The sequence below is a fragment of the Palaemon carinicauda genome, chromosome 21 (assembly GCF_036898095.1).
Source record: "Palaemon carinicauda isolate YSFRI2023 chromosome 21, ASM3689809v2, whole genome shotgun sequence".
In the NCBI taxonomy this organism is placed as follows: Eukaryota; Metazoa; Arthropoda; class Malacostraca; order Decapoda; family Palaemonidae; genus Palaemon; species Palaemon carinicauda.
The window spans coordinates 94,835,673-94,860,672 of record NC_090745.1 but is presented as its reverse complement, the minus strand read 5'-3'; the positions used below and the strand labels follow the sequence as shown (position 1 = coordinate 94,860,672).

General features: G+C 33.2%; 1 long non-coding RNA gene across 1 annotated transcript in view; it reads left to right on the top strand.

Annotated features, from left to right (window-relative positions):
* Positions 1-25,000, top strand: part of LOC137614710 (uncharacterized) — a 631,198-nt gene that overhangs the window by 48,145 nt on the left and 558,053 nt on the right. Inside the window, exon 3 of the long non-coding RNA XR_011039131.1 lies at positions 11,906-11,944. This is a non-coding gene — a long non-coding RNA (uncharacterized lncRNA). The remainder of the gene's footprint in view (positions 1-11,905; positions 11,945-25,000) is intronic.

Genomic DNA, 25,000 nt, shown 5'->3' with positions numbered 1-25,000 from the left:
TCTGTGGAATATATTGAATGCTTTACCCATTTCCCCTTGGAAGATGAGATACTACTTTGTTTGCTGCAGCATATATGTGTGGGGTTGTAAATTGAATAGCTGATATATGCAAAGATCCCCAGCCATTGTTAAGAGTAAAGAATTATATGAGGATGGAAAAAAAACTGAATAAAGAAAAAGTCGATGCAGTTCCAGGTGGACGTAAAATGTGGCTCAACGAATGTTTGCAACCTATCATTGTCAACTGATAAGAACACCAGACGATCGGGTACAACCTCTCCTTTGATCTATCTTAATGGCAGACAATGATGATGATGATGATGACGTAGATGAGCAGAGGCTTGACATACTTTATTGACTCCGTTTATTTTCCAGCATCTTTTGCTTCATATACTGGAGTCTCGGTGTAGTCTTTACCTTAAACGTTCTCCTGGTTCAGGTAACCTCTCTCTCTCTCTCTCTCCTCTCTCTCTCTCTCTCTCTCCTCTCTCTCTCTCTCTCTCTCTCTCTCTGGCGAATATATTGTGCCATATTTTAGTCTGATTTTTCGTTTGTGACTCATTTGATTAGTCGCCCTCTGACCCCGCCCCCATTACTCATTCCAATCTTTATTAATTCACCCGTTGCGATGTCTTCGATAAAGATAGATTATTTTTCGAGTTTGTGTCCCGTTTTTTGCAACGTTATATTAGTCTTTCTAAACATGAATCGTCCTTTTGACTCTCTCTCTCTCTCTCTCTCTCTCTCTCTCTCTCTCTCTCTCTCTCTCTCTCTCTCTCTCTCTCGTCGTCAGTAAAGCGGCAAGTTTCAAAAGCGTTCATTTTGAAGTCTTAGTCAGTTGAACCTCTAGTTCAACCTAATGGAGTCGTCGTTCACTTTTAATGGGATTTCTCCTCCTGGGATTCCGTGGGATACCTTATGGCCTCAAACTTTCTTTTTATTAGAGATTAAATTAAGGATATTCTACTTTATTTTTCTCAGCCAAGGAAAAGAGGTGAAGAAGGCGGGTAGATTTCAAACCCCCTTTTTTACGAAAGGGTGACGGAACAAGAAATGGGGGGGTTAGACTTTCTTGCTTATATCCTAAAGAGGAAATGAGTACGCAAAGAGAGGTAGGATTTTGTCGTCTTGCTTACTAAAGGAAAGGTAGTGAGTTTCAACTCTTTACTTCGAGGATGAGGAATGTATATTTTGTCTTGTTTTCCAGATGGGTAACAGCAGGGAAATGCAGGGAGGGAGAGAGAGTAATTTCTTTCCTCCTGGAGGGGGAGAGCAGCCAAAAAAGAAGGGGGTAACCCCAGTGTCGTTTAAATGTAGAAACCTAATGGGGAGAAAAGGAGTATATTTCTCTGCCAGAGGAAGGGAGTGGAAGGAAGGAAGAAACATTAATAAGAAACCTTTTTCATTTAGAAATGATAAGTTTACTGGGAGAAAAAAAAAGAAGAATATATAGTCTCCCCCCTTTTTTTTGTCTGGAGGAAAACTGGATGTAGGAAGAAAATGAAAGGGTTTAAGGAAGTTTTTGGGTATGGAGGAAAAGTGTTCAGATTTCCCAAATTTTCGTCGTGGGATGGAAAGGGAAGAAAGGATTAGAAGAGAATATTAATCCCGTCGATCAGAAGGAAAGGATTAGAGTAGAAATGATTCCTACCTTATGATGTCATTATGTATTTTTCAATATTGGGGGAAGAAGAGAGGGAGGGATCAGAAAAAAAAAAATGTCACTTTAACCGACTGGGTCTTTGAACTCCGGGGGATTCTCGGAAACTTGGGGAAGATTTTAATTTAAATTGCTTTTGAGAAATTAAGTTAAAATTATGAGACATTTTAAAATGATCATTGTCTTTTCTACCGAGTGAAATAAATCTGAGTGTCTTCAAAATAAAGTACTTTTACTCTCTTCTAAAAATGAGAGAAATGAAATAACAAAAGGGTCTTTCTTTTAAGGCATAATTGTAGTAAGATTTAACTGTCTTCTGTGTTGGCATAGTGCTTGAATTTAAAAGTTTACTTGATTTCGTTGAAGGTACAAAAATATTCCGCGAAAGAATTCCTTTGCTCTTGCGGCATTCTAAGGATTAAAGGCATTCTCCATAACATGCAAAATATATCTTGAACTGCTTTGCAATGCAAATCAAAAGCACTTGGCAGCTTCCATTATAACTACAACAACAATAATGCTATCTAATGCATAGAGCATCCTTGGATTACTGGAGAGAGAGAGAGAGAGAGAGAGAGAGAGAGAGAGAGGAGAGAGAGAGAGAGAAGAGAGAGAGAGAGAGAGAGAGAGAGAGAGAGAATTTATTTTTAGCTATCAACGGCACATAATTCCTCTAAAGTATTTGCTCCTATCCTCTTGCACCGCATTATCATTCCCAACGAGGAATGAATACTGGAACAGCAACATTTATGAAATTTAATGTGCAGAAAACCTAATAGAAAAATTAGAATACCACGAAAGAAAAAAATGTTCTTTGAATACACAGATTTCGCTTTTTTTATTATTTCTCTTGAATTGTGCCGTAAAAGCTGTTAACATTTTCAGATGGAGAAAATTTGGAAGCCTTCGATCTATTAATGGCTCAGCAGCAACGCCAAACAGCTAAAGTTCATGGCAATCCTTAAATTTAATGAGGGGAGAAAACCATTATATTAATAAACCCAACGGTGTGAGGGGCTCGCTGGATATTGTGCGCGAGCTACGATCAATGGCTGGAATACCAGGGTCTAGTCTCTAGTGGAATACGGTTATGGCTCCCGGGTTAGCTAGCCATCCTTACAGCACGCGGCCTCATCCGAGCTTCCCTTAAATGGTCCTTAATTAAATATTCGGATGCATTATGAGGTTCGAATGATTTAACTACATTGTTGAGGTAAATGGGATCTCTCCTTGCTGTGTGACAACAGAGTTTGCTGTTATTGTTATGTGTCTTTGGTGTTGTATTTTGTTAATGTTTTATGCTCTGCGGATATATGCATGCATAAATTTCCAAGTATTTTCTATTACACATTTCTCCATCTTCGGTGGTTTGGTTATGTTTAGTTTTGAAAGGAATTCTCTCTCTCTCTCTCTCTCTCTCTCTCTCTCTCTCTCTCTCTCATATATATATATATATATATATATATATATATATATATATATATATATATATATATATATATATATATATATATCTACCTCTCTATCTATCTATCTATCTATCTCTCTCTCTCTCTCTCTCTCTCTCTCTCTCTCTCTCTCTCTCTCTCTCTCTCTCTCTCTCTCTCTCTCTCTCTATATATATATATATATATATATATATATATATATATATATATATATATATATATATATATATATAGATATATGAAGTTGTTTTTCTTCACTTCTCAGTTTTGAAATATGTGAATCATTTATTTATTTGTACTTGAATTATGATGGTATCTTAATGCAGTTTAATGTTTTTTCTATGATAATTTTTACCTTTCATTCATCGATTATAAGGTATTTACGATGAATTCTTTACCCTTCACTAAATGAGCCTTGGTAATTAGTTACAAGACAAAAAAAAAAAAAGGTTCAGAGGATGTTCAAAATCTCTCAAAGTGCAGAAAAGGAAAAGGAAAAAAAAAAAGTCTCCACATCGATACTTTCTCCGGGCAGTTATTTTCCCTCTTCAATGCTTTCTACATTCTCTGGGAAATTATTCCAATTCTTAGCCCGAGCCGATCTTCTCCGTGGATTTAATTCCCACTTCCGAGTGCTGGCGCAGCCAGCTTAAATTGCTTCTTTCCAATGAACATTTCTGAGCGAACTCCTAACATCCTTTCCAGCCTCGTAATACGCTTTATCTACAGTAGCAAAGACTTTCCTTATTCCTTTCATTTTATTTTGTATGGCTGTTTAAGGTTCATTCCCCAAGTAACTGATATAGAAAAATTTAACTATTATTTTTCTTCGTGATTTCAAACGAAAGAAACGGAAATGGCCTCAGTGTACCAAATAAACCATCTGCTTAAAATGGTCTAAAAACCGTCTTTCTAAACGTGTTCAAAACTCCCTTAGGAGCTCCGCGATGGCCCATCCAGGGTGGTAATACTGGCCGACTACCAGTGTTCGCAGACACGTCCCTACCTTGTATAAATCCGTGGGTCGGGACAGTAACGACTTTTGCCTAACAAGCAAGGTTCAACTGCGTTACTTGGAATACACCCTGGAGAATCTAGAACCATTCGAAATAATGTGTATTTGAGGGATACCTTTTGAGAGCATAAATCGTGTCTTTAAACATCACCAAGCTTGAAGGAAAATCAATCACTTGTATCTCACAGGATGATCAAAATTATGCAGGTCGGCGAGTTTCGTCGACTTGACTTAAATTGTACCTAATTTTCCCTTGTCACAGCACTATATTGTGTCTTATGGAAACAGCAACGAGTTTTCTCATAAGGATATTTTTTCCTTTCACTTCTGGAGGGAAATTTAGCTGTAAAATTTATTGTTTCATCTTGTGCATACAAAAAACTATTAGATTCATACCCGTTCACGAACCAGTTGAGACCTTTAATGACAATTGGGATACCTCGTACTCTGCTTCCTTTACTTTTTGCATGCTTGCGTTTCTTGCCTCTTTCTAAATCGGAGTGTTTCTAAGAGTAGATAACAAGCTATCAAGTTGTTCTTAGCACGTAATGCAGGTTTTGGACCAAACGTACATACCTTCGTTTTTCTGGATGATTAGCATATATTGAACGGTATTTGAAACAAAATATGAATTAAAGCAAGGTGAATCCAAATATGCATTTACGGCCAGAAACATCTCATGGTACCTTATGAAATGGTATGCATCTTAGTGTACATGCAATTGTTAATTAACTTAGTCAAACATTTGTTTTTAAATGTTGTGCATCATCTGTGCTGTGCATTTAATCAGAACTTAATTAGATATTCATTATATTATTTCAGCTGAATGTTTTTAGATTTTTTTTTTACATAAAATTTGGTTTGTTTAGATCGTAAAGATTAATATACACTTTTAAATGCAGTATTCGGTATCTTACATGACTGGTTCTCCATGTGAAGTGCTTCTTGTTAAGATTACATGTAGCCAGATCTTATATTCCCAATTACACACATTTCACTTAGTGCACATTCATATATTCTTAATAGTACATCCTAAAGTATTATAAATGCAGTGAAATGCATGGAACCGACTTCTATGGTTAACAGCAAGATGGTGAATTCTTTGATTGAAAATAGTTTTCTTTTGTTTAAAAGAATCTTAACTTAATTTTTGTTTTGTCTGTAATTATTCATGTGCTTGGAATAAAAAAAAACATTCATAAACTGAAAAACTCGTTAGTGATATATACAAAAGATTTATTCCTGTATTTCCATAAAATGTGATATCTGCTACAAATTTTGTTCATGATTGATTTTTAACTTTTCGTAATAGACCATAGAGAAATGTTTAAGTAGAGTTCTTTATAATATTTTCTTTCTATAATTTCATGACTTTATTCGGATTCTTCAAAAAAAAAAAAAAAAAAGTTCCAAGGTAAAATCCGTTTTTTTTTGGGGGGGGGGGGGGGAATTGTCAGGTAGTCTCTATTTTTTACAACTTCAATTTATTCTTGATTTATAGGTCAACATAGCTATATATGTAACATCTTTCCTTTGTCTCTTAACTTACAGTATTTCCGTATACTTTTATTGTTACAGCTATTGATTTTGTTATGATTTATTGCATATTTTAAACAAAAGTATTTTATTGCCGCCAGTTTTCAAATTTTTGGGTAATAATAATAATAATAATAATAATAATAATAATAATAATAATAATAATAATAATCTTTACCAAAGACTATACAGTATGTTGAAGATTTACAGTTTTGCAATTTATATTTTTCTCTGGGTTTGGTTTCAAATCTTTATAATATTAGAAACATTAGGACCATCGACGGTCTTTATTATTACCCTCAGAGTGACCTTATCCTACTTTTTAAGGTCATTGACTGTTTTCCTATCAAAATGCTTTAGAAATTTAGAGCAAACATTTATATACTTTAAGTAAAAAAAGAAGTATTTATGATGGCTTAAGAATTTTTTATTTTTAAATCATTTGATAAAAGATGTTGTAATTTACTACATACAGTTCAGGAAAAAATAGAAAAAATATAAAACTTTTCCTAATACACCAGACAATTCACTGGTGATGGGTCGAAGTCGTAAAGGAACGTATTTGAGATATTTCTAATGGCTTCTTCAGTTTTAATTTTATGGAGGTTTTAAGATTGTGTTATTGATATTAGAAAAATACAACTAAATTGGGATAGGGAATGGTATACAGTTTCAACAATGGTAATACATTAGAGACCAGCAAAACACCTATAGTCGCTTCCAGTCACCATAACTAATTCTTACTGAATAAGATGATTATTTACAGAAGTTGTAGCGTTTAATTACTTTATTTATGATTGTTTTGCTAACATTTGTGTAGTTTATATGCACCAAGATGTAAGTATTAAGTAATTTAATTGATTCCTCCGTAAAAGTAACGACCATGTATTTTGTATAAACCGTAAGTTGCACCGAGAAGAATACAGTGTCTTGAGATGGTGAAAGGATTCTTGTCTGCTGGAGGTGATACGAGCTCATACAAGACAAAAATGGTTTTTGTATTTTATCGTGCAAGAATGGCAACAGAATTGAAAAAAAGAAAACTCTCCTGTTGTATTTCAAAGGAACTCTCCCCTTTTACCCTTGTGTATTTTTTGTGTATTTCTGTATTTATGAGCATGTGTAAATGGCTTTACAGTGCTGGTATATATGTGTACTGCAGAACTGTTCCATACCATTTAGGTGTGACTCGGGGAAAGCCTCTTGCGATAACGTCACTCCACTCTCCTTACTCTTCTCGTTCTTGTTATGTCGCTTTGCTTTTCTTTTTGCTGTTTTTTGGTCCATCCCGTTCTTATTTTTGTCATTGGTTATGATTTTTATTTTATTTTTCGTCCATGTGTGTGAGTTGCTCTGCCTTTCTATGCATTTGGTGACTCTTGGGTCATTGTACACAGACCTCTAGGGTTTTTCTCACTTCACCCCCCCCCCCCCAAATTTGGGGATGAGGAGGGATGTTGCACCCCCATAACCCGTTGCCGACGATCGTTTTGCGAGCTGCGTGATGAAGTGACGACGTGCATTGTAACTTTGGGTGGTATATGCTTTTCTTTCACGAGAAGCTGCTGTTGGAAGGGGTTTGGGATGGGGGAGGTGGTTAAGAGAACGGAAGAACGAGGGAGGAATAAAGAAGGCAGGTAGGGAGGGAAACGGAAAGAGAAGAGAAGGAGGAAAGCAAGGAGGAGGGAGTAGGGAAGAAGAGGCGTTGTGTTTCATAACCGTGCTTTTAATTGCTTTTACTGCTTTAAGACACACAGGCGAGGGTTTCCCACCGTTGGCTCTCGAGGCTGGACGATGTACAATGACCATTACATTTCAGCAGCCTCGAATCATGTCTCTCTCTCTCTCTCTCTCTCTCTCTCTCTCTCTCTCTCTCTCTCTCTCTCTCTCTCAAGTCTGTGTATAAAAGCGTGAGAAACTCAACATTCCCTTTAACAACAATTTTTATGACAGTTTTTCTTTGAGTTTTGGTACTGCAAATGATAGTTTATGACAATTCAACAAACAACAAAACTGCAGTTATATCTGTAACGTGCGCTTAAGCGCATACGTATTTATACACTCGTGTATGTATATCCATAAACGTATTAGTTGAGACTAAGAGTAGATGGTAGAGGGAAGGAAGGAAGGAGAGGGGGACGTAGGAGGAAGGGGGAAGGGAGTGTTGGAGAAGCAGAAGGAATCGCCCACTGGCTGGGGAGTTCACTCTCGTTATGGCACAGCTAAATTTATTGTGCCAAATCGATACTTCCCCGCCTCCCTCCACCACCTCCTATTCCACCCCGCCCCCTATCCACCTCCTCCTCCTCCTCCTTCTCTTCTACCACCTCCTTCTCATCCTCCAGACCCTTTCTACCCTTTTCCACCGTTCTCTCGTTCTCTCGCTCTGTTCTTTCTTTTTCTTTCTATTCCCTTTCCATCCTGTGTCCCCTTCTCTCACTCTTTATCGTTACCACTCTCCCCTTCTTGCATATATGTGTCTGTGTGTAAGAGATGTGTATGTGCTTGCGTGTGCGTCTCCCTTCTCCCTGCTTTCCAATTCTACTTCTCTGCTTCTCTTTTTTTCGTTTTTCCATAATTGCTCACATTTTCTTTCTCATTTCCATTCTCTTGGCTTTTCTCTTCAATCCCTTGATCTTCTAATGACAACCCCTTTCCTTTCATTTATTGCTTTTCATTAATAGCCTCTTCCGTTATCATAATCTTCACGTATGCTATTTCGGTCTTTGAAACGCGTATTATGGGAACAAGACAAATTTATGTATTTATGCTTCTATATAAACGTCCAAGCAGGTACATACGCTGCTTCAAGGTCAGAAGCTGAAAATAGGTATCGCGATTTCATGCTCGCAGACCCTGACACAAGTTCGCAGAGTCAATCTTGGGGCTGTCGCCTTAACAGTATTATTAATAAAGTTAGTACAGTGACTTGTGTTTAATTTATAAGGGTAAATACAAGGACGTTCCATTAAGATTTGATGTTTGTGAATAGATTGTATGGCTCCTCTATTTGCATTCCTTTAAAATCTTTCCCAGGTTCTTCTACTGCCAATAAGATACGTGCATGTGTATTTGCAAGTCGTATATATAAAGCGCATAACAGAACGACTAGGCTCTAGGCTATAATTGATGAATATACTATATTTGAATATTTTTTTTTCAAGAAATTTGGTTTACAAAAAAAAAAAAAAAATCTTGAGGCTGTGGTTCAAACAGTATATATACTGTATATCTATGCACACACACACACATATATATATATATATATATATATATATATATATATATATATATATATATATGTGTGTGTATATATATATATATATATATATTATAAATATATGTCTTTGTGCATGTATAAGGATATGTATACATGTATATAAGAATATATATATATATATATATATATATATATATATATATATATATATATATATATATATATATATATATATATATATATATATATATATATATAACACAATTTTGTATTGATTCATTTGTTTGATTTATGTTGAGGTATACATGTGTATATATATATATATATATATATATATATATATATATATATATATATATATATATATATATATATATGTATATAACATACATAATTTTGTATTGATTCATTTGTTTAATTTATGTTGAGGTACATGGAAATGACGAATGTATCAGTGTATTCCCATATATATTCGTGTTTTACAGCTATTATGATTATTATAACCTATGGATACAAAACTTGTTGACATATTTGTATAATAACAGAGGCGGCTCTTATGTTAGTCCTCTTATTTGGATCCTTATATCATTGTTGCCTCTTGTATATATATATATATATATATATATATATATATATATATATATATATATATATATATATATATATATATATATGTGTGTGTGTGTGTGTGTGTGTGTGTATGCATGTATGTTTGTATATATATATATATATAAATGGTTATACATCTGTTTATGGGTACACATGCATTAATTATTTATCTATGTATGCATGCATTGTATGCATGTATGTATGTATATATATATATAAATGGTTATACATCTGTTTATGGGTACATATGCATTAATTATTTATCTATGTATGCATACATATGTGTACACGAACACATGCACACACATATATGTGTGTATATATATATATATATATGTGTGTGTGTGTATATATATATATATATGTGTGTGTGTATATATATATATATATATATATATATATATATATATATATGCACATACATACATATATATATATATATATATATATATATATATATATATATATATATATATATATGCACATACATACATACACGTATGTATGTACAAATTTATATATATATATATATATATATATGTATATATATATATATATATATATATATATATATATATATATATATATATATATGTGTGTGTGTGTGTGTATACGTATGTATATATTTAATTGTTAGTCATGCGCGTTGTGTATATATGTTCTTTATAATTACTGTATATTTTGTTTTAGAATTGTTCTTGAAATAGTTATAAATATTTTACCAAAGATTTGCTTTGTGAAATGACATCTATACCTTTTTTATTCGGGAAATTGCTCGTATTGTTTTTCTATTCGCTTTTATCATAACAAAAAATGGATTTTATGCCGTGCTGAGTTATCATTGTGGCTTCATTGATATATCGTAGCAAATAAACATTAGATGTAAGCTTTCAATCCTTGAGGTTACAAATTACGAGGCATCCTTTCTCACAAACACAATTTACATATATATATATATATATATATATATATATATATATATATATATATATATATACATATATATATATATATGTGTGTGTGTGTACACATGTATGTGTGTATATATATATATATATATATATATATATATATATATATATATATATATATATATATATATATAAAATGTGTACACATGCATAAATATATGTATGTATATATATAAATATATATATATATATATATATATATATATATATATATATATATATATATATATATATATATATATCCCTTTCTGAGTGGATATACCTTAACATGGTGAAAGGGTTTGCATATCGCTTTGATCAGCAAAGCCGTAGCCTACTACTCAGGGCCATCCATACTAGGTTGGTTTGCTGTAGGCGGTTAGCCGAAAAATCTCCCACCATCACCAATCTGCATCCAACATAGTGATAAAAACCGGCCAAGCCCAGACGTGAATTGACATGTATGAGGTCTTTGTCCTGCAGTGGACTATAAACGCATGGATTTATTTTGTGTGTATATATATATATATATATATATATATATATATATATATATATATATATATATATATATATATATCTTATATTTATATTTGTGTTTATAATTTTCCAGCAATCATATGATTATTGCTTCCTTCTAACTGTATTAAGGTTGTGGCCCTCTCTCCCTCTCTCTCTCCTTCCTACGTAATCTTTGCGATTGGTGGGCAATTTTACTGATATTGATGAAGTCATTGTTAACTATTCAATAACATCCATCACCACGTGTGGTAATAACCCTGATGAATATAATGTCACACTTAAAGATTGATTTGAAGTGATTTATATTGTAGTTATTAATGTTATTTTTTCTATAATTAATTGTCTTAGATGAATTAAAGTTAATCATAATCTTTGATAATAAGAATATTTCTAGATATGACTGTTGAAAATGCTATGCGACTTAGAAGGTTTATTTTCGGTATGTAATTATCTTAGGTTGAATGTTAATATTTGGGCAAGAATGAGGTTTTAATGCTCTGAAGTAAATAACATATTAAATTCCATGGGCATAATCAATGGTTACTAGAATAATATAAGATTCCGTGAATGAACAAGAAAAGGTGAAGTTTATATATATATATATATATATATATATATATATATATATATATATATATATATATATATATATATACATATATATATATATATATATATATATATATATATATATATATATATATATATATATATATTTATATATAAGAAGAAGAAATGCGAATTCCGGGTTACATTTCCGATAACTTTGATAATGATATATTGCTATTTGAATGAATATTTATACGGGTAATTTTGTTTGAGAACTCTTATGAAAAATCTTTAATGTTTTTTTTTTTTTTTTTTTCCAACATCTTGTTCTCTACTGTCTGTTAGTATATTTCATTATAATGCTTGATTTATTTCATGTATTTCTTTCTCTTTCAGGGAGCGGAAATCATGACTGACAGAACAACAGCATTTACGGTAAGGAGAGAGTTAGTTGTGAAGATTTTTAAATGGGTCATCCGCATTCCTGAGTTTATTAGATTTCTCTGGAGAACAAGCATCAAGTGAACTAGTGCCTCACGGAAAAGTGTTTTTATGTTATTATTTGGCCAATGAACACTTCCTCATACTAGGGTCTGGTTTGAGGCTTTACATTCATACTTTTTTTACTGTTGAATCAAAAATTAAGTACATTAATAATAAAACTTCACCGTTTTATGTCGCAAACATTTGAACTAGTTGAGAATATGTAATGTCCCAACTACACACACACACACACACACACACACACACATATATATATATATATATATATACATATATATATATATATATATATATATATATATGTATACATATATATATGTGTGTATACATACATACATACATACATACATACATACACGCACTTACAAACATATGTATCCAATAATCGTGCCCATTCCAGTATACATCTTCACGGACTCTCCTAACACTCCAAATACATGATCTCTCTTTCTGACCCCTTCATTTACTTTCATATAACCTTGGATTGTCCCTCTTCACCTTTTCCTAAACGAGTGGGGAAAGGATTCAAACTCTTTATATCTTTATAATTTCTTTACCTAGATTTTAAATGCTTATAATTGCTTTCTCTCTATATATTCCCAGTTTCAGCTTTATAATCCTTCAACTTTCGCTAGATAAGACACAACCATGATTTGTCCTTCTAAGTTCTGTATATTCTACCTTTTACTTGGGTTTAATTTAATGCTCTAGCATTCAATTTTATTTTTTAGAATTAAAATGTTTTTCATATCTCTTTCTCTCTTAGAGTTACAGTTTGTAGCTCAGAAAACAAGATACTCCTAAACGTTTTCTTGTTTTAACATATGTGAAGATGCTAAATTTTCCCTCTTACAAGACTAAAGTGATGAGGTTTCCCCTTCATTTAAATAGCATATCCTCTTCTAGATTTGGCTCAACCTTTTTTTTTCCTAATGCATTAAAAGGTGACTTTCATTTTATATAAATTTATATTGATGGCCGCCCAGTTCCACGAAAGAAAGACATGGAGTTCTTACCAGATGAAAATCATTTTACTAAGTGTAACACTTCATGTCTTGAAGGCGTAGGAATGAAAGTGCAGGGAAAAGGAAGCTAATCCGTTCAGAATGTTTTGAGAAGGATTAGGAGACATTCTCATAGGGGAATGTTGTGTTAATCTTATGAAACTTCTCTAAAAACACCAGTTGTTGTAAGTGATTGAAAGCATCTTGTTTAAAATAGTAATCTTTTTAGATTAATTTTATTCGGATTTAGCTTTGTAGTGAATGAATGAGGTTGGTTATCATGGTGCGATGCTTAAATTACAGTTTTATCTTAAGTATAGAAAAAGAGATGGCACTAGAATTGGAAAATACGTGATAGGTTCCACCTCTATATTAGACGGGTTTGGAAAATATAGATATTTTCCATTGCCTGGAGTAGATATTCCAGTTGCGTCACCAAATTTTTTTAATAGATATAATTATCAAGACAAGAAAAATTAAATGTTAAAATATCCAATTTCATGTAATTGTTGTGCATAAATATATCATGGTAAGTGTTAGCTTCAACAATCATATATATATATATATATATATATATATATATATATATATATATATATATATATATATATATATATATACTGTATATATGTGTGTGTGTGTGTGTATATATATTTATATATATATATATATATATTATATATATACACTATATATATGTATATATATATATACTATATATATACACTATATATATATATATATATATATATATATATATATATATATATATATATATATATATATATATATATGTATATATATATATGTATATATATATATATATATATATATATATATATATATATATATATATATATATATATTAGTACACAACTTGACTCTTAATACAATTTTCATTGAAGGTGATTGCCTTAGTGCCGTCAACATGAGTTTCTGACAGGATTCTTTGTAGCTTCGTTGTTACTTCAGATTCTCTGATGTAAAGCTTTGGTTAAAGAGATGGTGACTACTCTTTTTCATTTATTCTGATAACTACAGCACTGTTTCAACAATACATTGACTTTATCAAATGATTACTGATTAACGTAATTTTTACAATTCCTTTTATAGATGAAAGGAATTTTAAAACTTGTTAATAAGTAACCACTTGAAGACTAAGTCTTGTCGAAACAGTGCTGTAGTTATCGGAATAAATGAAAATGAATAATCATCTTATATTTACCTAAAGGCTTACATCCTAGAATCTGAAGAAATTACACACACACACGCACACACACATAACATATATATATATATATATATATATATATATATATATATATATATATATATATATATATGCGTGCATAAAATGTACTTATATGTTTTCATCATCCCCCCTTTTACTACTATAAGTACCACTAATTTTAGTGATAATAAAAATGATGATGAGGTATGTAGGAAAGTACCATTTAAGTGAAATTTTCTTTCCCATTATATGATGCAGGTAAATTTAGAATTTGCTACGACAGGTAAAACACCAAAAATGAGGTAATGATGAGCGTAATAGCGTGTGGTATGAAGGGTTTATTGATCGCTGTGGCTAGTCGATAGAGATTCACATTCAACTAGTTCTTGAAGTAAGGTTATTACTTTCTTCTCTTATTATTATTATTGTTATTGTTATTATTATTATTATTATTATTATTATTATTATTATTATTATTATTATTATTATTATTATTATTATTATTATTGGTGGTGCTGGTGTTATTGTATCCAATAGTAATATTTACCACATAAATTATTGTCGTTTTCATTTATATTTTGTAAAGCCTTTGCTGATCATGAAAGGCTTTTGTTACGGCCATCGTTTTGCCAATCACTCTTAATATGGTATAGTTTATAGTATAATATACATTTTGGATTTTGCTCTTTGTTAAATCGTGCTTTGGCTTTAAAGATGAGATAGTATTCATTATTTTTTTCCTTTACCTCTTTGTTTTGGAATAGGATTTATTTTTCCTAAATAGATTTATTTTTTCTTATAAATCTGAACAAATTATATTTTTAATTTTCTAGATTGCGTTTTAAACACCTTTAATATCCCGCATCCCAACGTAAAATCACAACGACAATAGCCGATTGCTCTGTGGTCAGACTTGCTTGCGGGCACATACGCGCGGCTGCTCTAGCCCGGGCATCAAACAGCCAATAAAACTTCAGCTACAGAGAGAGAAAATAACAAAGCTGTATTCTAAAATATTACTGGTCATCACCCTTTAGCTCTGGCCACTCTTGCCGTGGTGAGTTTCAGAATGGTTTGGTCAAGGCACGTGTGATTCTTACGACCTGCGAACGGATGAAAGAGCAACCGAACGATCGTCGAAGGATCGCCCCAAATGACGCCACCAAACCAGATATTTCGCAGACCGATTGCATTGCGATTTGAATTAAACCAACGAACGCTGGATAAATATCCGATGCCCTAAATTGGGCCAGGTGAACCGAAAGGGGGAAAGAATAAAAGATGGGAGGAAATAATATTAAACTACACTAAAGAATAAGAATTTTTTATTTATTTATTTATTTATTTTTTGCAGTCAATATTGCAAAGAGGTTTTTAGTATTAGTTTTTTCCCCAAGTCACATTTCTCTCTCTCTCTCTCTCTCTCTCTCTCTCTCTCTCTCTCTCTCTCTCTCTCTCTCTCTCTCTCGTTGAGCAATCCCAGACTACCGCAACTCCTGGTGGGGCTAGGACGGGAATACCTGAATTATCGGATAATTTGTGAAGGAGATGGCAGTTCAGGATGATTTAATGAAATAATCCTTCACTCGGTGATTGATGTAGAATCTATTGATCATTTTTGGCTGTGCATAATGCAGCAATGAGTTGGCGCATGTGTGTCAGATAGGGAGGGAGGCTGATTGTAATTTTTTATAGTAAACCTGCTTTATATATTGCCTTGCTTCGAAAATTATATTTAATTTTCTTACTTTTATTTGTACCTATCCTATAAGGCGGATAACAACACCCTTAGCTACATCAGTGATAATTGGAATAAGAGTAATGACAAAAGCAGAAAATTAAACAAAGGTGGGAAAGCAAGATGGAAACTGAAAATTGGTATAATTTTCTTTGTGCAATAATTGTTGCGCGCAGAACTGGATGACGAAAATAGCCTCGGCATTTGGAGCCTTGCAATTGGTGCTTGCTCATGTCATGGAAATAAAGAAAAATCATGAATTGCTTGTCATGTTTTTCCGTTTCTCTCGTCCCTTTTAGCCCCACCCATAAATAAAATTTTCTGGGATACTAGAGTATGTCATGTGAAGACAGAGAAATCATCATGGAATGTAATTAGTTCACTCATGTCTTTTAATGTTACATCGAAAGACTTGGCCGATTTATCTTAAAAACACTGAATCCTAAGGCAAGAATGTTGATTCTCCCGTTAAAATCATAATAACTTTCGGCAATACTACCAAAACACATGATATTAATCTTTTTCCTAAATAGTACGAATATATCTTCAACCGAATCCCATCTCTCTAGCGTCTCTACGATTCGACGTAATCTCTTACATCTATTAAGGCATGTTTCTGAAGTGGTCCAACTCGTTTGATATCCGACTTGGCTAAGTGGAGGTCAAGCGAAATTACTGTTCAGATAAAGAAGACGTGAAATTATACATAGCTTTCTTTTTTTTATGTCTTCGTTGAGTTTTGATATAATAATTCCTAATCGACATCATGTCTTATTTATAATATTTTTACCTTACATTAACGTCAGTATTAAAAGTATAGCCTCTTCTAGCAGGTATTCCAATACTATGATATGATATATATTTAAAACTTTAAAATTTATATCGATTAAAAAAAAAAATAGACCATTACAATATTTTCCTTGTAATTATGATATGCGCGTGTACAACAGTATATAACACAAACACTTTTACACGAATATCACATTGTTCTCTTATATTTAGATATGACATTATTTCAAAGTTCAAATATTAGTTAGACGAATGACTGAATTGATTTATTCTTTGTTTCATTTTGTATTAAACTATGGCTGAGTTTCTCGAATTATATATCGCAATGTTGAAGAAGTCTTCTGATCTGTGGGTTTATCCACGATTCAGCTTGCAAAGTATAAATGTGGAAGTGACCTTTGCGCTGTTTTTTTTTTTTTTTTTCTCCCTGTGCCACATCCTTTTAGAGGGAACATATATTAAACACACACGCACACACACACTCGCTCATGGTAGACTTGAAGGTTGTAGTAGTCTATTGGAAGCGACCATGTCTCACAATATGCGAATCGAGAGTTCGAGGAACTGCTACTTCTCCGTTCTTATAAGTTAGGAAACAGGGTCTGGCTGCTGAGTCATTAGGGGCATAGCCTGGCCCTCCCTGGTCCTATATTGGGTGGAAAGGGGCTTAGGTGCAGATCTAAAGTATATATGGTTGGGTCTGTCGTTCATTAGTGACCTTTAAACGTTAGCTTAAGAACTACTTGAATATGTTTAAGGCAAACATTAATGGTAGTTTCTTCCAAAGTAAAGGAAGAGATAAAGTTTTTATAGTTTATATAGGAGATATCTATTTTGATGTTGCTGTTCTTAAAATATTTTATTTTTCCTTGTTTCCTTCCTCACTGGGTTATTTTCCCCGTTGGAGCCCCTGGGCTTATAGCATCTTGCTTTTCCAAGTAGGGTTATAGCTTAGCAAAAAATATAATAATGATAATAATAAGAATATAGCATATCTTATGCACATATCTGATTCAATACTTATAGAAATTTGAGCATTACTCTTATTCAAATAATGTTGGTTTTTTACTTTCACGTATTATTTATTTAATTATTGTGGAATTATTTTTTTATCTATATGGATTCCTTCAAATTTTACATCAGTAATTTGCAGAAAATCACACTTTGTATGGCATTCTATTTAACAAAAATTAATTTGTGGATGTTAAGAGAAAATAAAATCGCTGATAATTTTCCTGCTCTGACTACTTTGCCATCATTTCAAATTCGATCACGCGCCATTGATAATCGTCACCATTAGCAGCATCAAGCTCGTGATCGGAATGGCTCCTTATTGAATTATCTATGGTTTTCCTCGTTCAGCCTGTCAATCTCTCTTCCTGTATCCATTTTTGTATTTTTTTTGTTGTGTTGTGCATGTATACGCATAATGTCTTTTAACGACTAGATGGCATTCCTTTCGCTGTGGTCGTATCCCCAGAGGAAGTTTCCCTCTGCCATTTTCACATCGTGCCTGGAGATCCTTCGTCGCCTTTATATCGGCCCCCACAGCACCGTTTCCCTGCCAGCAATCATGCGCACGCCGACGGGATGAGCTCTCGGCCTCCTTTTTGGATGTTCCTTGATGGCTCTAGAGACCTCTCATTATCTGAATATTTGATATCTTGTTCGTGTATGTTCTCGACCGATACTTCCACCAGACGGACTCTTTCTTTCCCCTTTAGCTTTGAATTTCCCTCCCTTTCTAATTCTCCCTCCTCCCCGGGAGTTTTCTTAGTACCCCTCTACAATACGCCTTCTTACGTATGTTCAATTTCGTTCCCCAACGTGCAATTCTTCAGGCCTCCTTGGAAGGAGGGGAATGGGGAATACGGGGAGCTTTCCCCTAAAGCCATACCCCAAATGGGGCTGAGATTCAAGGGTGTGCACGGACAAGGGTTGTGCTACTCTTATGAGAATTAATGCTGACTTCTGCACTGTAAAGATTTTTTTTTTTAAATTCTATGAAACTATAATAAATAATATTGTTTGTATGGATTGTAAGAATCAAGCGTATCCTTGATCTTAGCCTCCCCATCTCTTCCTTCTTCTCTCTTCTTCTTTCAAATTTTCCTTCGTCTCTTACCTTTTTTCCCTCGAGTCCCAAGTTCCTCGTTCCATCAGGCTTAGGCAAATACAGATCCTTTATAAATGATATTTAAGGGCTCGGAAACGAGCCGGATGTCGATTAGAAGGTCGTAGCAATGGCCAGCCCTAGGAATACAGTAGTGCGAGTATTTTCAGATTATTGTAGTGTCTCAGCGCTCTGGGGTAACATTCGGCTGTCAGGGTAATGGAAATCTACATGCTGTCAGCGAGGACCCTTCTCGCTTGGAACGGTGGCTTGCCGACGTCCTGGACGGATATGGCGCACACAACATTGTTCCTAGACGATTTCAGAACAGGTGAACTGTGAATAATCCTTAATCCACGCCATGCTAACTTCAATGAATGTATCACTCTTTGCCGAGTTGAGAATGAGACTCTGCCGGCGAGAATTTAACGCAAACTTCATTGAAATAAATGTGTGTGTATGTGTTTCCGGCCCCTTACCACTACAGTGATTGAATTAAAATGGTATTGCTACGGCATATCTATATTGAAAGTACTTTGATATTATTACGATATAACGAATATTTACGTTACAATGTAACTCAATGGTTCATTTTACCTAGCAGCCGGCGTAAAGTCATTTTGATTGGTATGCCTATTATGGTTTTTGTAATTGCATTAGATGATGAAACGAATAACAATTTACAAAAAAAAAAAAAAAAAAAAAAAAAAATTGAGTAGTTGTAAATATAATTAGACAAGTTGATACAAAAATAGAATAATTGTTACTGTAAGGTTTGAAAATAACAGCGTGAATTGAGTTAGAAGATGATAATTTGACCTTAGGCAATATATTTCCTTCAAGTATGAGGTCTGCGATTCTTGACAAGGCACGAAAATTATGCATATGAACTTTGTTACGAGAGTGTTCAAAGTTTATACGTCATAGCAACAGGTATAATCAGACGACAATGTTCCTCAGTATTTCATATGAATATTTTTACGACAGTATATACTGCTTGTGTCGGTGACAAAAGTCCTTACAACGCCAGTTAACACAATCAGTCAACATTTACCCGGCCAAAGAAATATGCTGGAGATGGGGTCCTTTGACTGGCCAGACAGTACTACATTGGATCCTTCTCTCTGGTTACGGTTAATTTTCCCTTTGCCTACACACACACACACACACACACACACACACACACACACACCGAATAGTCCGGCCTATTCTTTACATATTCTTCTCTGTCCACATTCACCTGACAACACTGAGATTACCAAACAATTCTTCTTCATCCAAGGGATTACTTCACTGTAATTGTTCAGTGGCCACTTTTCTTTTGGTAAGGGTAGAAGGGACTCTTTAGCTATGGTAAGCAGCTCTTCTAGGATAAGGACTCTCCAAAATCAAACCATTGTTCTCTAGTCTTATGGTAGTGCCATAGCCTCTGTACCATGGTCTTCTACTGTCTTGGATTAGAGTTCTCTTGCTTAAGGGTACACTTGGGCACACTATTCTATTTCTCTTCCTTTTGTTTTGTTAAAGTTTTCATAGTTTATATAGGAGGTATTTATTTTATACTTAAAATATTTTTCCTTATTTCCTTTCCTCACTGGGCTATTTTCCCTGTTAAAGCCCCTGGGCTTATAGCATTCTGCTTTTCCAACTAGGGTTGTAGCTTAGCAATAAATAATAATAATAATAATAATAATAATGATAATAATAATAATAATAATAATAATAATAATAATAATAAAGAGGCTTTCTTAATTGCAGATATCTCCTCATTGAACATTCCTCATACGTTGGTATCTTACAATATTTGCATAAAATTTCTAAGATTTGTTTTCACTTAACGCTTCTGAAAGAGATTGTGTTGCGTGTTAGCTTGGCACTTACTTATGAATACTAATGAATAATGTGGGCATTTACGACTTCACATCTCTCATCTCATACACTCTCCTGTTTGCAGGAGAGGTACATTCGTTGACAGCCTGCAATAGAAAGCTTTTGGTTTGCAGGAGAGGTGCATTCTTTTGAGGTTGAAATAGGAAGCTTTCAGATATCAAATGTCGTGTCTGTTTTGCATTCCTGTAAAAGTCATTAGTAACTCGGTGACATGTAGGCTATTTAAATACGGTAGTAACATTCCCGCAAATATGTGAAATTATGACGAATTCTGGTTGTGGAATCTGGTAATGAATAGCAAGAATCCTTCGACGATTATGTCTAGTGGGACCTTTTACTTGTTTTCTTTACCATCTCGCGGGGAAAGATGCTGGTAAGAGAAAGAAGGAGGGTAAAAGATTTTATAGGCCGTAAATTGCTTTTATTAACTGTTACCAGATAGTTAATTTTTTGTTCTTGTTCTTCGACCTCAAACGAGCTATATAAGCCATGATGTATGTTTACACGAATGTAAGTTCTTGGATGGATAGTAATTGTTTTCAGCACTTGCTTATGCAAATGTACACTAAAATAGAAAGTGAATTGTGCTTTTTTATGACACTCTTACCTGATTTTACAGCAAGAGAAAGCGATTGTTTTTATTGCTATTTTATGAAGCCTTAAACTTTAGGAGAGAAATTCTAGAGGTTTTGTATGAAAAACACCAAATTTGTGGTATTATATCTATAAATATCACGTTGCTTTTTATACCTTTGTGATGCGTAGGATTAACGTCTTTCTATATACATTATTATAATAATCTGAATATAAGAATTCTCTTAGAACAGCCGCATGTTTCCAGTTATTAATAAGACGAAGGAACTAAATTGTAAAGTAAAGAGATATAAATATTTTGAAAATTCACAAGCAGGAATGCATATTTATCACACTTTTATTCTTTTAAGGATGACGTTAATGAAAAGGGAGTTGTATTCCGCTGGAGATATAAGGCGATTAAAGGAACGCCTCTTTTTTCGATCAAGGATGTTTATTTGAAGTCTGAATGAGTTATTGAGAAATCTCTCTGGGAAGTAAGCCCTTCATAACTTTCCATCAGTGAGTAATGTCATTTAGATTAAAGACCTTTATGCAGTGAAGCTTCCTAATCATCCTTTGCCTTCAGGATTATCGAATCTTACAGAATTTATTTAAAAGCAATAAAGCAAGTTGGGTATGATGTTATGGCATTCGTAAATTAAAGGGGTGTTTTACACGCCATGAATGTGACGTAAAATTATTAATCAGGGGAAGGACTTCCAGAGGGATTCGAGACACGATTATTGTTTTAAAAAAGTCCTACAGACCTCTCCATAGGGTTCCAACTTTCGGTATTAAAAAAAAAAAAAAACTCTAAGGCGAACGAACACAATCTTCTATTTTGCTTGCCAGCAAGCTTGTCTGCTAGGGCTTCTCTTCTTCTCCTGCTATTATTATTTATTATCGCCAGCATTCCACTGTTTCCCTCCATTATGCATATATATATATATATATATATATATATATATATATATATATATATATATATATATATATATATATATATATATATATATATGTATATATATATATATGCGTGTGTGTGTGTGTTTGTGTTTATATTTATCATATATATATATATATATATATATATATATATATATATATATATATATATATATATATATATATATATATATATATATATATATATATATTCTTAACATGAGGTGGTGCCAGAATTACTGCATTATAACCTCCCAGTTTCTTAGAATATCTTAAAAGGTTGAACTTGTTAGTCTCAGCTCCCCCAATCCCCTCTTTTATCATTGATGATTCTGGTACTCATTTACAGCTTTGTAAATTTATGTATGGTAGGCAATGAATGAATGAATGATTTAAAGTTTTCAGGCATCCTGACATCTAAGGTCATTGACGCCGGATATGGTAGGCAAGAAATTATCTATTAGCATATAAAACGAAAGCCCAGTGCTGTACCCCTTAACTGTGTACCCAATAGTTCTTCAGTCATAATGCTTGAAGTTTTAGGAATTATATATAATAATAATAATCTTATGATTAGTAAGTATCCTATAGAAGCTTCAACTTTTGATACATGGGAATATTCCTAGTTATGATACTTAATTCTGATAGGCTGTGGTACAGTGACTCCATAAGCAATATAATCTTTTGAGTTAATGAAGTTATAAGTAGGTACGCAATGGTTAAAGTATAACTTGTTATGTAAATATGAATTAGAATTTACTATTTGCATGACTCTCATGCAGCAAATTATGGGATCATAAAACTTTGAAACCATTAATAAGTCCTACTTTCATTAGAGAAAGACTTTAAATGATACTAAGAGTTTTACATTATTAAGGCTTTGTAAAACACCGTTGTTTTACATAAGAAAGCTGTGATAAAGGGATTAAAACTCGATGTAAAATACAGGACTTGATGTGTTTTGCAGATGTTTTAAGTTCCAGATTTGGAAACGAAGGTTAGTCGCCCGTATTCAGTATCAAATATGCCAAATTCCAATTATACTCAATTTAAATAGGCCCTTTCAAAAACAATAATTTTTATGTATGATTATCAAGATGGGAAAATATCTTGCCATACCTTCGACTATTACTACTTTTACAATAATACTACCACTACGTATTATCATCATCATCACCAAATACACTATGTCTTTCCATCACCCTTCAACCGAACTTTATTCCCGCCATTACTTTAAACTCCAAGGTCATAAATCTGTTTAAAACACTCATTTAATGTTTTAATTAGCGTTGTTTGACATATTCTTCGGGGTTATTATCGTATTTAACTTAGAGAACTTATAAGGTAGCTGACGTTAATGATATTTTCTGTGCATATCTGAAATGTAGGCGGGACTGAATCAATAGAAATTTGATCTTATTAAAGAGAAAGTATTAATTTTAGAGAGACTCATTCGTTAACGAAGAAGGAGAAATATAAGATAATTAAAGAGAAGGTTCCTGTCGATAATAGGCAATTTTCTCGGATCCTGCCAGACAACTTGCATTTCATGGTAATATCTGTATGGCATTAGTGGGAAATTAGTTGCTAGAAATCCCAGATGCTGTTTTTAGGTATTGCAGATAACTATCATATAAAACATATGTTATAGAATTTATAGATTAAATTATACATATTGATTATTAAGAACAAACTTAATTCAAGATATCGCGCAAATGGTAGATCGGCTGTTGGGGTGGTCACTTGATGAGTCGACTCCCGAGTCGCCGCTCCCAGTCTGCTTATTATAAAGTATATGAAGAGCATGATGATAGGAAAGTTCATTAAGAGGGAACGAACAAAGAATAATCTTAATTGCTAATAGCAAGGAAAGAAACAGACAATTAGTTTTTATATTTTTTTTTTGTTATTAAAAACGGCTTCTGCACAGGGATCACCTTTCTTTCAAGGTAAATCTTTTTTATTGATTATTAGGAAAATGGTTCTTATAGTAATAATGTAATAGAATATAAGTTGATGCAATGGTCAATGGGGTAAGGTCTCTAACTTGATTTGCGTTTGTCTTTCACAGACAAGTGGTGAGTAAAAGTAAATAAATTTACCAAATGTAATAATTTTTTTCTCTTATCTTTAATGTTATTCTGCAATTATGTTTTAATAGTATACCACAAGCCCTTAGCCTTATCACTAACCGATTTACACTAAATGGAGGGAAAATGACTAAACATTTTAATATTTTTCAAGAAATTACCATGACTACTATGATTTGATTAAGAAGAAATAAAAAAAAAATACTTTAGATATTCGAATTCAACTAAAGGATTTTAGTATGTTAATGTCTTCAACAAGACTGTTAACATTTCAGGGGATGATGATTCGAAAGCCATCTGGGTTATAACTTTTGATATCGGCTGTAAAATTGGGCCACATGTAGCCATCTGAATATCTTGGGTGAGAATGGCTGGCCGTTGAAGAGTCGGCGGATGAGCAGAGATCGTCCACGCGGTTGACATGAATTCAATTACAGGGCGTTTAGTGCAACGTTGCTCCAGAGTTGCAATGTAAGTGGCCGAACGTAATTATTTTCGTAATCGCCATTTTCTGGGGGCATCACGAGGTTCCCCGTCCTCATGGGGGAGAGGATGGGATCGTGGGGATTATAAGAACCCATTTTGCAAATGACATCGATAGGAGGATATTA